The 12840-nt window shown below is 43.7% G+C and overlaps 1 pseudogene; it reads left to right on the forward strand.

The window, feature by feature from the left end:
- The first annotated feature begins 1598 nt into the window (after positions 1-1598).
- LOC125914848 (60S ribosomal protein L9-like) lies at positions 1599-7725 on the forward strand (annotated as a pseudogene).
- The last annotated feature ends 5115 nt before the right edge of the window (positions 7726-12840 follow it).

The raw sequence follows: 12840 nt of genomic DNA on the forward strand, positions 1-12840 counted from the left end.
AATGTTCACCTACTCTTTGATGATCTAGCCTGAAATAAAAGGGAAAACATTTGTCCTAACACATCCCTAAGTGTCCCTATCCAAACTAGGAGTCAGGAAACGTGGTGTTTGGTTCCAAGTTCACGATTAAATAGCTGTGTAACCTTGAAGTCACTCCCCCCCCGTTGATCCTTGGTGAAATGTGTAACGTGGACCCTGTTCAACCGCCCTCCCAGGGCTATTGTGAAGGTGGCACAGGACATTATGTGAAAGCATCCAGAGCTGTGAAATGCCAGGTGACTTTTTTTTTTTTTTTACAATTAAATATTCAAGAGTGACAGGATCACATCACAGCCAAATGGAATGGTTCAGCTATTGGAGAAAACTAGAAATATTTAGTCAGATTACACCATAGCTTAGACAGGCTTTGCCTGACTTATTAAATCATTTACGATCAGTTCTACAATTATTCTGCACCCGACACTTGAGGCAATCTCAGGAAATACCTCCCCTCGCTTTCCTTAGTAATAACCACATTAAAGTATACAAAAAACTTTAATCCTCATGCTTTATTCTATGGAGACAAGGTATAAATAGACTTTTTTTTTTAGTGTTTTATTTACTTATTTTGAGAGAGAGAGAGCAGGGGAGGGGCAGAGAGAGAGGGAGACAGAGAATCTCAAGCCCCCAGGGGGCTCAATCTCTCGAACCACAAGATCATGACCTGAGCCAAAATCAAGAGTTGGACACTTAACCGACTGAGCCACCCAGGTGCCCCTACAAAGAACAGACCCTTAAAAGCATAAGCAAAGGACAAAATCAGTGGCCTAAAAGTTTGGATGATTTCCAGAAGCACCAGGCCCTCTGAACCAACACCCTGGGCTCCTAAGTAGATGGTGGGAAGTGCAGGGACCTGTGCTTGCGGGCGCCACTGACGAGCTGGGTGATCCCAAGCCACTCGTGGAACCTCTCTGGGCCTCTCTGTGAAACAAGTTAAATGGTGCTGCTCCCAGGGTCGGGAAAAGTGTATGAAATTGTGTGCACACGCGGTTGCATCAAACAGACGGACCAGAGCGCAGATCGACTTGCAGGAGCCAGAACAGAGAAGCCGACGGCAAAGTCTTCTCGCTCAGCCGCTTTGACCTCTCTGTGCCGCAGCCAACTCAGGCTTCCCTTCCTGCTGGCGGGTCCCCAGAGTGGAGTGCTGCTCAGTCACCTCATAAAGGCCTCCTGTAAAGGACACAGGAAGGCAAAAGCCTGGATATCTGGGTAGTTCTGTACGGCGTCCGCCGAGGCTCACCTCGAACACTGAGTCACACGGCTTCCCGGCGTTAGCCTGGACCTGGCCCCTCCGGTGTCGCTCCGTCATCACACATCAGCCGCCCCATGACTGATCCAAAACAAGCAGCAGAAGAGAGAAGGATGACAGTAAGTGAAAGCTGAGGACCCAGTGTAGGAAAGGAGGGGGGTTCTTGCAATGATCCCAACGGCAGCTTCAAATCCAGGTGCGACATGGAAGCAGCTGAGGGACAGGACCGTCATCATCATGCTGGGCTGGACAAGCGAAAGAGCCCGAGCCTGGAGTTGGGGGGGGGGGGGGGGGGGGGGTAGGCGGGACATGATTCTGGCCTTGGGGAGTGCTATGACTCAGAACACGCAAGTTCATACAGAGGGAGCACCCCGGCTTCCTCGTGTGCCATGCTCCCCCGGGCTCTTGGAGGTCAGAGGTGCCTGTCCGCGACTATTCGTGTATCTCGTCCTAACATCTACCTCCGGCTTTGCTTCATCTAGGGCAAGAGTGAAGAACATTCTCAGCAATTAGACTGTCGACATTCCGGAAAATGTCGACATTACTCCGAAGCGGCACGCTGCTACTGTGAAGGGCCCCTGAGGAACCTGCAGAGGGACTTCGATCACATCAGTGTAGAACTCCATCTCCTTGGGAAGAGGCTCCAGGCTGGCAAGTGGTGTGGAGACAGAAAGGAACTGGCCTCAGTTTGCACTATCTGTAGTCATGTACAGAACATGACCAAGAGTGTTACCCTGGGCTTCCGGTAAAACAGAAGGTCTGTGTTTGCTCACTTCCCCATCAACACTGCTATTCGGGAGAATGGTTCCCTTGTTGAAACCTGAGATTTCTTGGGTAAAAAATATATCTGTGGGGTTTGGATGAGGCCCGGCATCGCTTGTTCAGTATCTCAGGCCCAGCAAGAGGAGTCAGTTCTTGAAATGACATTGAACTTGTATCGAATTCAACTGCTCTGATTCAGCAAGCCACAACAGTCAGAAATAAAGTATCAGAACATTTGGGGATGGTATCTATGTTTCCAAAAAAGAAACAGTTCAGCAGATGGCTGATAAGATTTAAGTTGTCCAGCTGCAGAAGCAGCAAGATGCTGGACCATTCCTCAGGCTTATTTGTGGTATTTTAAAGATGCAACAAAAGCTGTGTCTTGATCTGGAGAAAAAGCAAACATAGGTTTCCATAACCTTGGAGCCCCTGCCCTCCAGTGCCTGGCACCGAGGGGGTCCACAGGAGAGGGCTGGCAACAGGGGCTGGCACAGGGCTCCACTGTCACCCATGAGCATCAGTGCGGGCTTCCCGGAGGAAGTGATGTTGAATCTGAGTTTGAGGAGGTGAGTGGAGGTTAGGTCAAGAATCAGGGTGGGGCATTCCAGGTGGAGAGGGTGCCATGAAGGAAAGTTCTGAGTGCTGGCTGGCTGGGCAGGGGCATGGTGTCACCCAGGAGAGGGACAGGAAGGTGATGTTAAAGACACTGGGACCAGGGGCACCTGGGTGGCTCTGTCAGTTGAGCGTCCGACTTCGGCTCAGGTCATGATCTCACAGTCTGTGACTTCCAGTCCCGCATCGGGCTCTGTGCTGACAGCTCAGAGCCTGGAGCCTGCTTTGGATTCTGTGTCTCCCTCTCTCTCTTCCCCTCCCCCGTTCTTGCTTGCTCTCTCTCTCTCTCTTTCTCTCAAAAATAAACATTTAAAAAATTAAAAAAATAAATAAGAAAGAAAGAAAAAAGAAAGACACTGGGGCCAGTTCAGAGGGCCTTGGGCACAAGGCAAAGCAGTGAGCACTTCGTGCTGGAAACACTCAGTACCTTTGTCACTGAGACATATTGGCATGTCTACCAGAGAGCTGCTTGTAATTTTGGGGTGAGGAAAGGGACCTCTCAGGCAGGTGGTAGGTATGCTATGATTCCATGAGGCAATTTCACCGTTCATCAGTCATGCCACAGGGTTATCTTCCATTTTGTAGGATGATCTGACACATATGTGCATAAAGTAATTGGGGACTTTGACAGCGTCTCCTGTTCAACCTAACAGTCTCCCAGGAGGGGTAGGGGAGGCATAGGAATGACCTGGTCCAACCTCCTGCACAGGTGAGTGACCTGGCCTCTCTTCTGCAGGTCCCACCAGGCACTAGCCTTACGGTACACTGTCGGTTTGCCTGACGTGTTCCATGGTATCAGTTCAGTCCCCCATCAGCTTTGGCTCAGGGCCAATGCTGTGCACTCTCCTATCCACTGCTTGGGTCCGGATCGTCTGACTCAGCGCAGGCATGTCCTCTGTCCCCTTCCCATCCCTTGGGACGACCTCGCTTCTCAACCCCCCCGCCCCGCCCCCCAGCTGGCCAAGTGCCGTGCACATCTGGCACCTGGACCAGATTCATCAAAACCATCCCAGTAAGGGTCAGGGTGATGAAACGCTCCTTCATCCTTGTTTTGGGTTTCAGCCTCCAGTTGCTGCTGACCAGAAGTGTTTCCACGTTGTGAATTCTTTGGTTCTCCACATCTCAAGTGGAACATCAGCAGGGTGCCCCCAAGGCGGTTCTCTGCGCCCCTGGGCCTGGGGGCCTGTAGGGCTTGGCCGCGCGGCTCTGGGTGGATATGCGCCCCCTGCTGTCCGCGGTGGCGAACTGCGCGGTGCCCGTGCTCTCAGATGTTGGCGGCCTGCAAAAACCATTTCCCTTCGGAGTTGACCCTGAACTGTAGAGTGTGATTCGAGATGTCCGCCCCTGGAGGGCAGGGATGCTTAGCCGCTGTGCTCTCCCGTATCCACGACTGTGTGGACACAGGATTTAGGAATCATGAGAGAGTAAATGCCATCATTCTATGTAATATGACATAGCGTGTGTATAACCAAAAAAAAAAAAAGTCAGCATATTTTTGAGATACATTTGGTCATGGCCAAAGTAAAGATATGATGTAAAATTTAAGTCCAATAAGAAAACAAGATATAATTGAACTAGCTCATCCAGAGTTTAATCAAGATTTTGACAAGAGGTTGTTTTGTTTTTCAAGGCTACAATAATAACTTTAGAAAAGCCGTTTAATGATTTTTAGGTAGATTTAAGATGGAATTGAAGCTATGCTTCTGGACATTGACATGCACAGTCTTGTGATGGCAAAGAGTGTTGCCAATTAAGTATTTCAAGGACAGGGACCGTGACTTTTATTTTTTCGACATCTTCCCAGAATAGAAAAAAATCTTGATTCAACTCAATTCAACATGCTAATAATCATTTATTTAACATATCCCAACAACACTACTTACTAGCTGTGTAAGACCTTAGGCTTCTTATACTCTCCGTGCCTCAGTTTCATTATCTGTAAAATAGGTAATAATATTACCTGCTCGCAGAGTGGGGAGTAAATGAGATATATCCATTCCTGGCCAGACTGAGGGCTCATGTGAAATGTTTGTTATTATTTTTACACTTACTACAGTTAGGTTCTGAGCTGAGTGCTGGGGTTACTCATAATAAGACATGATTCCTGTCCTCGAGAAGTTTACAATTTAAAGTACAGATGGACACAAACAGGCATATAAGATTATAAATGATCGATGTTGTAAAAAGCATAACAAGGTGCTGGGGGACAACAGAGAGGAGAAGTATATTATGTCGGAGGGGAAGGACATCAAAAGGTTTTACAGGATGGGTTACATCTGAGATAGATCTTGAAGGATGAGTTAGGATTTAGATGGACGTAGAGAAACAGCTTCCGTGGGGGGGGGGGGGGGGGGGTCAGGGAATCACAGGAACAACAATGCTGAGTCATCATGACAGTGTGTAGTAAATTCAGCATCAGCCAATGGCCAGTATGACCCAAGGGTGGGATATAGGAGTGGGGGCAGCAGGCAGGGAGGCTAAAGAAATGATCATAATCAGTGGCAAGCATCTGGTAAAGACTTACCCAATGCCAGGCACCCCAGACTGGAAGAAAATCACAGGCCGTATGAGCCATGCTGCAGACTGTGTGATTTGTCTAATAGACAATGAGGCACCATTAAAGCTATCTGAGCGGGTCCCTATCTGCAGAAGGGTGGAGCACACAGCAGACTCTGGGTAAACACCTGTAGGATTAAATTGAACTGGATGGTGGTAGAGTATAAATAGTGGCAAGTCCCACACAGGTATAAAAGGTGTAAACTTAGTAATGACATAGTTCAAATATACTTGATACCCAGAAGGCATGAGTAGGTACAACATTCAAGATACATGGCTTGTTTTAGAATCGATGAAAACTATAAAGGCAAGTAGGGAAGCAGTTTCTATCAAAAGTCTCTGCTCTACAAAGCTTGAACATAACAAGTACAGAGTATCTGAATGTAGTATCTTCTTCCTGAGCCAGTTGGGAGGAGATTAACTCTCGGGCTATGACAGGAAGCAGCCGTTCTGGGGCCATGGCTGGAGCGGATGTGTATTCCCCATCATGGTTGTAAGGAAGTGGGGAAATGGTGTTTCCAGCGGAAGCCAAATCCCTAGCTTCCCGGCCTGTGTGTATACCTGGAGCCTGTTTTGCACCCTCAGGTGGATTTGTAAGGTCTTGTTGGGGGACACGAGAAGCTGTACTTGTGTTGGGCCTGCGTGCAAGGCATGCAAAACGACATACGTTGGCCACCATCTTGTTTTGCCCAGAGCATTATAGAATATACAAGCTTGCAAATTCACAGATGTGTGTATGAACAGTGCTTCCCCAGGGATATTACCAGTTCGCCTACGGACAGCTATGGCTAGAGAATATGCAGAGCCTAGAATGCGGGAAGGCTGATGGGTACAGGGCAAGACAGAGGATAGCAAGCAGCTGAGAAAGCCAGTCATGTGGGCAACACCCTCTCTGGGTCCCACAGGGCCTGGGAGAGGGGAGGGTCTACTGCCACCTGGTAATAGGCACACACCTCCTCCTCTGCAAGCTTCCTGCTACACCTCAGGGAAGATGGAGGGTCGAGAGAGGAGCCAAATGAGGCTAGGAGTTGTTGGGTAAGAAAGAGCCACCACTCCTGGCAGTCCGGAAGGTCTTTTTCCTGGGCACATACGAAAGATGACCTTTGCTGCCTTTTGGCTTGGATTAACCTCCAACTGGATTTCTGCACTGCCTCCAAAGACAAATTTTGGGCTTTGCGAAAAGCATGAGCTTTTGCTCCCACGGGGTCACTGTCAGGATTCAATGCTTGGTATGGGTGTCATAGGCTGTTACTGCACTGGCCTCTGATGAATTTCTGGTCAGCAGCAAGGTCAGTGCAGAAAAGGAAGGGGAAAGTTACAGTAAGACAGTCTGTGCTACCCTGGTTTTTTATTTAAAAAAAAAAACAAAAACCTGACGCCACATGTTTACACCCATGTTCACAGCAGCATCATTCACAATAGCCAGCAGGTAGAAGCCATCCACTGGTGGATGAATAGATACACGAAATGTGATATATTCCCACAACGGAATATATCCAGCCTTAGAAAGGAAGGAGATTCTGCCAGCTGCTACAGCACGAACGAACCTTGAGGTCATTACCTGGAGTGAAATAAACCAGTCAGAAAAAGACAAATACTGGTATGCTTCCACTTATCTGAGGTCTCTAGAGTAGTCAACTTCATAGGGACGGAAAATAGAATGGTGACTGCCAGGGGCTGGGGGAGTGGTAACCGAGGGCTACTATCTAATGGATGCGGAGATTCAGTTTTGCGAGATGACAAAATTCTAGAGATCTGTTGCGCAACAGTGTGAATACACTTCCGCTCCTGAACTGCGCTCTGGGAAAATGGTGACGATGGCAAATTTTACGGTATGTGCTTTTTTTTTTTTTTTAACCACAATTAAAAATGCTTTAAAATTATTTTTAAAAATATGATGTCTCTTGTGCTGACTCCTGTTCCCCTTTTTATGCAGCTTTATTTTATGTGTTTACATTATTTGTATCGAGGTATCATTTACATACAATAAATTATACCGTTCTTATGTGTTCAGTTTGATAAGTTTTGATTACTCCAAACAAGATATGAATATTTCCATCACCCACAAAGTTCCTTGCGCCCCTTCCTGTCAGCACCCCCTCCAGGCAACCATTTGCCGACACCTGTCAGTAGATACATATTTTGTATTGAGGTTGTAATTACATACTCTGAAATGCACAGTGCGTAAGTGTGCTGTTTGTGCTCTGACAAATGTCTATACCCATGTAACAAACACCCTAATCCAGATCCAGGTTTATGCAGAACTCTAGAAAGTTCCCACTGCTCCGTTCCAGTCTGTGCCTCCCCTCTCCCCCGGCCGTTCTCATTTCTCTCCCCACAGATCACTTCATCTGTTGTTGGACTTCACACAAATGGAATCCTGCAATACGTGCTCTTTTTTGTCTGGCTCCTCTCACTCAGCATAATTGTTTTTAAGAGTCACCGCTGTGGCTGTGTAGATACTTGGTTTCTTTTTATTGAAGAGTAGTATTCTATTGTATACATGTACCAAGATGTGTTTATCCAATTCTGTTAATAGACATTAGAGCTGTTTCCAGTTTGGGGTTATTATGAATAAGGGTGCTATAAACATTCCTGTATAAATCTTTATGTGAACAAATATTTTATTTCTCTAGGGTAAAATACCTAAGCATAGTGAAATCACTGTGTAATAGGATACAGTTACGTTTAACTATTAAAAAAAAAAACAAAAAACAACTGCTAAAGAGAATTCCAGGGTGATACCATTTTGCACCCTGACCAGGCTTTTTTTTTTTTTTTAGATTTATTTATTCATTTTGAGAGGAAGAGAGAGTGAGTAGGGGAGGAGCAGAGAGACAGAGAGAGAGAGAGAGGATCCCAAGCAGGCTCCGCTCTGACAGCACAGAGCCTGACTTGGGGCTCGGACCCACAGACCGTGAAATCATGACCTGAGCTGAAACCAAGAGCCAGAGGCTTAACCGGCTGAGCCACCCAGGCGCCCCCACAAGTTTTTTTTTAATGTTTCTTTTTGACAGAGAGACAGAGTGTGAGCAGGGGAGGGGCAGAAAGAGGGAGACACAGAATCTGAAGCAGGCTCCAGGCTCTGAGCTGTCAGCACAGAGCCCAACGTGGGGCTTGAAATCATGAACTGGAGATCTTGACCTGAGCTGAAGTAATTTGCCTGACTGAGTCACCCAGGCGCCTCTACCAGTCTTTATTTTTTAATTGAAGTATGATTTACAGCCAGTAAAACTCATCCTTTTTAATGTACATCTCTGCAAAATTTCACAATGCATACATTTGTGTAACTACCACCACAACCAAGTTTCAACCCAGCCCATCACCGTCTGCAAATTCACCGGTGTCCCCTTTGTAGTCACTCTCCCCTCAACCCCAGCTCCTGGTTCATTACCACTGAACTATTGCTATATCTCTGCCTTTTCCAAAATGTCATATAAATGAATTACACAGTTCATACACAGTCTTTTGAATCTGGCTTCTTTCACTTAGCAAAATGCATTTCACGATCATCCATGTTGTTGCACACAGCAGGAATTCATTCCTTTTTACCGCCAAGCAGTAGTCTGTTGTATGAATAAACCAGCGTGTTTACCCATTCCCAGTTGAGGCACATTTCGGGGGTTACTTACAGCTTGGGGCCATTATGAGTAAAGCCGCTCTAAAGATTCATGCACAGGTCTCTATGTGAATATAGGTTTCTGTTTCACTTGGGCAAATAATTAGAAATGGGATTGCTGGGCTGTATGGTTGAATGTTTAACTTTATGAGAAACTGCCGTGCTGTTGTCTACTTTACATTCCCACCAGCAAAACATGAGAGTTCCAGTGGCTCTGCATCTTTGTCGGCACTTGGCATTGTCAGGTTTGTTGGGTTTGTCTTGTTTTGTAAGTTTTGTTTTTTGTTTTTTTCTTTAAGTAGACTTCATGCCAGTGTGGAGCCCAACACAGGGCTTGAACTCACAACCCCGAGATCATGACCTGAGCTGAGATCAAGAGGCAGACCCTTAACTGGCTGAGCCACCCAGGCACCCCTGTTTTGTTTTGTTTTTTTTTAAGTAAACTCCACACCATACATGGGCTTGAACTCACTATCCCAAATTGAAGAGTCGATGCTCTATATTGACTGAGCCGGCCAGATGCTTCCTGTCAGATTTGTTTTTAATTTGTAAATTGCACACATCTTAATAAGTGGCATCTCATCATAGTTCTAATTTGTATTTCTCTGATGATCGTCTCTTAGTGTGAATTATCTTCTTTAGTGAAGTCTCTCTCCAAATCTGTTCCCCATTTTCTACTGGGTTGTTTGTTTTCTTATCATTGAGTTTGAGAGTTATTTATTCTGGATATAAGACCTTTATCACAATATGTGATTTGCAAATATTTTCTCCAAATGCACGGCTTGACTTTTCATTTTCCTAACAATCCCTTTTGAAGACGAAATGTTCTTAACTTTGATACAGTTCAGTTTATCATTTTTTTTTCTTTTATGGCTTATGACTTTGATGTGGTAGCTAAGAAATCTCTGCCTAACCCAAACTCAGAATACTTTTCTCCTATTTTATATTCTAGAAATGTTATAGTTTTAGGTTGTGCATTTAGGTTGTACATTTATGACCCATTTTGAGTTAATTTTGTATATAGTTCAAGGTGTGGATCAAAGTTGTTTTTTCATATGGATATCCAACGTTCCAGAATCATTTGTTGAAAGACTACAGACTTAACTTTACACTTTGTTGGAAATCAGTTGACCACATATGCCTGGAACTCAGCATTCAGAAACTCAGGTTTCTGAACTCCATTCTGTTCCATTTGATCGGTATGTCTCTTCTTTCACCAATACCATACTGTCTTGATGACTAGCTTTATAGAAAGTCTTGAAGTCAGGTAGAGTGACTCTTTCAATTTTGTTCTTCTTTTTCAAAATTTTTTGGGCTCCTTTGACTTTCCATCTGAAGTTTAGAATCATCTTGTTGATTTCTAAAAGAAAAAAATTCCTGCTAGCATTTTGATTGGGATCACATTGAATCCCTACCTCTCAGTTGGGGAGAATTGGCATCTTACCAATACTGGACAATATTGAACCCACAAACAAGTTGTCTGTCCCTATTTATCTATATCTTCCTTGATTTCTTTAATCTGTGTTTTGTGGTTTGCAGAATATGGGTCTTGAATGTATTTTGTTAGATTTCTACTCAAGTATTTTTTGTTGTTTCTGCTATTTTTTATCATGGTAAAATATATATAATGTAAATTTTTACCCATTTTAATCATTTCTTAAGTTTATTTTTTTAAGAGGGAGAAAAAGAGATGGGAATGCAAACTGGTGCAACCACTATGGAAAACAGTATGGAGGTTCCTCCAAAAACTAAAAATAGAACTACCCTCTGACCCAGCAATTGCACTACTAGGCATTTATCCATGGGATACAGGTGTGCTGTTTCGAAGGGACACAAGCACCCCCATGTTTATAACAGCACTCTCAATAGCCACGATATGCAAAGAGCCCAATGTCCATTGGTGGATGAACGGATAAAGAAGATGTGGTATATATATACGATGGGGTACTACTTGGCAATCAAAAAGAATGAAATCTTGCCATTTCCAACTACGCGGATGGAACCGGAGGGTATGATGCTAAGTGAAATTAGAGAAAGACAAAAATCATATGACTTCACTCATATGAGGACTTTAAGAGACAAAACAGATGAACATAAGGGAAGGGAAATAAAAATAATATAAAAACAGGGAGGAGGACAAAACATAAGAGACTCAAATATGGAGAACAAACTGAGGGTTACTGGAGGAGTTGTGGGAAGGATGGGCTAAATGGGGAAGGGGCACTAAGGAATCTGCTCCTGAAATCCTTGTTGCACTATATGCTAACTAATTTGGATGTAAATTTAAATAAATAAATAAATAGATAAATAAATAGATAAATAAATAAATAAACAAATAAATAATTTTTTTAAAAAGGGAGAGAGAGAGAGAGCGGGAGGAGCACAGAGAGAATCCCAAGTGGGCTCCAAACTGTCAGTGCACAGCCTGATGCAGGGCTTGAACTCATGAACCATGAGATCATGAACTGAGCTGAAATCAAGAGTCAGACGCTTAACCGGCTAAGTCACCCAAGCTCCACTACATTTTAACTATTTTTAAATATGCACTTCAGAGGCATTAATACATTCCCACCACTTGTGCATTCATCACCACGAAGCATTTTCAGAACTTTGTCATCATCCCAAACTAAAACTCCGTATCCATTAAATGTTAACTTCTCACACTTAATCATGATGAACACTGACTAATGTATAGAATTGTTGAATCACTAAATTGTACACCTGAAATTAATACAACACTGCATGTTAACTATATTGGGATTGAAATTTTAAAATTAATTAAAGAGTAAAATAAAAACTGGGGCACCTGGGTGGCTCAGTTAAGCGTCCAAAGTCAGCTTAGGTCATGATCTCATGGTTTGTGAGTTTGAGCCCCGCATCGGACTCTGTGCTGAGAGCTCAGAGCCTGGAGCCTGCTTTGGATTCTGTCTCCTTCTCTCTCTGCCCCTCCCCACATGTGCTCTGTTTCTCTGTCTCTCAAAAATAAATAAATGTAAAAAAAGTTAAAAAAAAAAAAAAAAGGAAAATAAAAAATAAAAATCCCCCCCCCGCCCCCGCCAAAATAACTTCTCATTCCTTCCCTTTCCCTAACCCCTGGTTATATCTATTGTACTTTCTGTCACTATGAATTTGACTACTCTCTGCACCTCATATAAGTCAAATCACATAGTATTTGTCCTTCTGTGACTGGCTTATTTCACTTAGCATAATGTTCTCAAGGTTCATCCATGTTGTGACATGTGTTAGAATTCTTTCCTTTTGAAGGCTGAATAATATCCATTGTATGGCTTTACCACATTTTGCTTCTCCAATCATCTCTTGATGGACACTTGGGTGGCTTCTGTCTTTTGACTATTGTGAATAATTCTGCTATCAACATGAATGTACAAATATCTGAGTCCCTGCTTTGAATTCTTCTGTGCTTATATTCCATGTTGCTGGAATCATATGGTAATTCTGTTTTTCATTTTTTGAGGAACCACCAAAATGTTTTTCACAGCACTTGTACCATTTTACATTTCCACCAACAAAGCACAAAGGTTCCAATTTCTCCACATACTCACAACACTTGTTTTCTGGTTGTTGTTGTTGTTGTTGTTGTTGTTGTTGTTTTTAAATTGCCAGCCTATTGGGTGTACAGTCTTATCTCACGGTGGTTTTCATTTGCATTTTCCTAATGTCTAATTATATTGAACATGTTTGTATATCATTTGTATATCTTCTTTGGAAAAATGTCTCTTTATGTTCTTTGCTTGTTTTTTAAATTGAGTTATTCTTATTGTTGAGTTGTTAAAATTATATATTCTGGATATTAGACCCCTAACAGATATATGATTTACAAATGTTTTCTCCTATTCTGTAGGTTCTCTTTTCACTTTCCTATTAGTGCCCTTTGATGCCTGAAAGTTTTAAATTTTCATGAAGTCCAGTGTAGTTGTTTTGTTTTGTAGACACCCTTAATCAGCTTGAGGAAATTCCCTTCTATGTTTATTTTGCTAAGAGT

Source organism: Panthera uncia (assembly GCF_023721935.1).
Source record: "Panthera uncia isolate 11264 chromosome D3 unlocalized genomic scaffold, Puncia_PCG_1.0 HiC_scaffold_8, whole genome shotgun sequence".
Taxonomy (NCBI): Eukaryota; Metazoa; Chordata; class Mammalia; order Carnivora; family Felidae; genus Panthera; species Panthera uncia.